At 48.2% G+C, this 3,312-nt stretch overlaps 1 non-coding gene across 1 annotated transcript; it reads right to left on the bottom strand.

Moving 5' to 3' along the window:
* Window positions 1–641: 641 nt before the first annotated feature.
* Trnat-cgu lies at window positions 642–714 on the bottom strand. Its single transcript has one exon. It is a non-coding gene; the product is annotated as a tRNA-Thr (tRNA).
* Between the last annotated feature and the right edge of the window lie 2,598 nt (window positions 715–3,312).

Raw genomic sequence — 3,312 nt, 5'->3', positions numbered from 1 at the left:
ATATCATTTGTATAAATTAACATTCACTGGAGCTGGGGATGCGGTAGCACAGGCCACAGGAAGGGATGACCTTCAAGTGGTAGTGCGCTCGCCTAGCATGCGTGAGGCATGGGTTCGATTCTCAGCACCACATAGAAACAAAATAAAGATATTGTGTTCACCTTAAACTAAAAAATAAATATAAAAAAATTAACATTCTTTCAGAGTAGATGTGTGAGGTTTGGCAGAGTTGGAGAACCACCGCGACAATCAGGATATAGAATATCTGCCCCCTTAGAGTTCTTGGTGATTCTGAGAGTTCCTCTTCTCTGTCTTGCCCCTGGGAACAACTAGCAATGGAATCATAGTTTGCCTTTCACAGGATGTTGCAGAAATGGGATCGATGGTATGCAGTCTTTTGGGTCTGGCTTTTGTCACTTAGTCATTGTGTGATAATTTAATGCATATCTTCCCTGTAAGAAGAAAGCTCCACAAGCTAAGGGGCCATGTCCCCTATTGTCACCCTACTGTCACCCTACTGTCCTAATATGGAGTTTCTCAACCTTATTTTTTACTATTTTGATCCATTGAGGAGAGCATTTTTGTTAATATTTTTTAAGTTGTAGATGGACAAGATATCTTTATTATTTATTTATTTTTTAATGCGGTGCTGAGGATTGAACCCAGGGCCTCATGCATACGAGGCAAGTGCTCTACCACTGAGCCACAACCTCAGCTCCGAGGAGAACATTTTAACTGAATTGAAATTCTCCCTGATGAGAGAAATTAAATACTAAGTAGTACATTGTTGTATAGAAGAGTTGAGCTTTGGAGGGTGTCTCAGGCTGCTGTAACAAATTACCATAGATGAAAACAATAAGCGATTGTATGTCACAGTCATGGAGGCTGGGAAGCCTAAGACCATGGTGAGGGCGTGACTCCTGGTATACAGATGGCCCTGTTAGTACTGGGTCCACACATGGCAGAGAGAGAGATCCAATGTCTCCTTCTCTTTTAATCCCATCTCAAGGACCCCACTTTCACGACCTAGTCTATTCCTAAGTACCTTCCCAAAGCCCCACTCCAAACACCACCACCCTGGAGCTGGAAATTCAACATGTGGGCTTTAGGGGACACCACCATTCAGTCCATAACAAAGGGCCACAAGACACTTTAATGATCATTTTCTCCCTGCCAAGAATAAAGTTTTACTTCTTGGGGGTGAGATGACTCCCCCTGAGCTTGCATGACTTAGAACACACTAGTCATTCAAGAAATGTTTGCAAATTAATAAGAATACTTACAGATATCGTCACAGGGTGGCACCTCCCAAGACAGCCAGCTCATCACATGAGAAGACACTCCTGGGTTTCAAACAGGGCTAAGAGTGACGGCAACCCCCATGTGAACACACTTCCCACTTCTCTTAAAACCCCACCAGTGAGGGGCTTCAGAAGTACAACACACATCCACATCCTCAGGACATAGCCGAACTAGTGCTTTTGAAAGTCCACTCTGGCTTCAGGGAAGGAGACGGGCAGAAGAAGCCAGGTGAAAGGAGAGGAAGCAGATGGAACGTGCCATTGTAGGCGCGGGTGGAAATGACAGTGGTTTGCATTCAGTGGCAGTGGGGATGGAGGCCAATAGAAGTTCTTGAGAATTACTTAGAAAATAGAAATAGCTTGGTGGTGAGTTAGCTGTGAACTGTGGACTGGCATTGGACCGTTGAGGCTGACGTGGCTTTGGGTCATTCAGGGCAGTGTCTAGTTGGCTACTGGATTTACAGGTGAGATGTTCAAAAAGTCTGTGGGGATTAGAAGGAAGGATCTGGGAAGAGCTGGGGAAGAGGGTAGCCCAGGCCACAGGAAGGGGTGACCTCATCAGAGTGTGGAGCTTGAGAAGATGCCGCAGGGCAGACCCCCGGAGGGCAGCCTCCCCCGGGGTGAGGCCCAGCGCGAGGAAGATGCTCCGCAGGGAAATCAGCCATCACCCAGCACTAACTTTTAGTCGGTGGCCAGCTGTCTATTATAATGGTTGGTACTTTGTTTCTTTGGTTTCTGTGCTAATCTAAACAATGCTGTCATTTCTTCATGCAGAAACCTTTTTCTGTGGGTAGGATTATTTTCTCAGGATAGATTCTTAGAGGTAGAATAACTAGGTCAAAGGATAACGTTTTTGATTTTTTATGGCTTTTGCCACATTGCCTTCCAAAAGGTTATCGATGAGCCCTCCTGTCACCAAAGTTTGAGGGCGTGCAGTGTTTAGCTACTTTTTCTCCCTGGCTAATTTGATAGAGAGGAAATGAAAGGAGCAAGGGAGGGAGGCAGAGAGGGCTGAAGGAGGAGAAGAAAAAGGCAGATGGAATCCACGAGATTTGGTGACTGGTCACATGTGGAGAGTGACAGAGATGAAGAAGTCAAGGATGAGCCTTAGGTTGTCCCCTTGGGCCCCCAGGTGGATGCTGGATGAAGGAGAAGCTGTTCTGGCCCGGAGGCCATGAGTGTGGCTCTGTTCTCTGCGTTTGAGGAGCCCGAGGCACCCAGGGCATCAGCTACCAGGGGGTTAACTGCATTCCCAGATCTGAAGCTCTGGGTCCTGGGGGCCAAAGGGAAGACTGCGGCAGTTCCTGACCCTGCAGCAGAGCCACAGCGCAGCTCAAAGGACACATTTCTGGGGACCCAGGATCCTGCACCCCACCCTCTTAGCTCACCCAGGCTTTTGGCTCTAGCCGAGGTGCTCAGTTCTATAAAAGCACAGGCAGCATCCCTCCAGCGCCCTCCACAGGCCTTTCCCTTCTCTAAGGCCACAGCCTTAGCCAAGTGCTCAGCTAAACTCAGGTGCTATCTGGAAATGCAGGGAGCCCCCTCCCCGTCATTCTCCACACAATGGAGATGGGCGCCTCTGAACCAGTGCTGCCCCCATCCTGATTTTTTTTTGGGGTACCAGGGATTGAACTCAGGGGCACTCGACCACTGAGCCACATCCCAGCCCTATTTTGTATTTTATTTAGAGACAGGGTCTCACTGAGTTGCTTAGCACCTCACCTTTGCTGAGGCTGGCTTTGAACTCAAAATCCTCCTGTCTCAGCCTCCCACGCCACTGGGATGACAGGCGTGCACCACTGCACCTGGCACTGCCCCTATCGTGACGAGACAACTCCCTGCAGAATTCTGTACCTTCTGAGGCCCAGAGGACCATGTATCCTTACACCAACTTTTCCTCAGTCCCTTCCTCATCCTCTTGGCCCCCTCCCTTGGCTTCCTGGAATCATATTCCTTAAGAAAAAAAAAAAAAAAAACTACCTACACCCAAGTCCTTGCTTCAGGCCATGGG

The sequence above is a fragment of the Marmota marmota genome, unplaced genomic scaffold (genome assembly GCF_001458135.2).
Source record: "Marmota marmota marmota unplaced genomic scaffold, marMar, whole genome shotgun sequence".
Lineage (NCBI taxonomy): Eukaryota > Metazoa > Chordata > Mammalia > Rodentia > Sciuridae > Marmota > Marmota marmota.
Note: the sequence above shows the minus strand (reverse complement) of the source record. Positions and strands in the feature narration are given on the sequence as shown.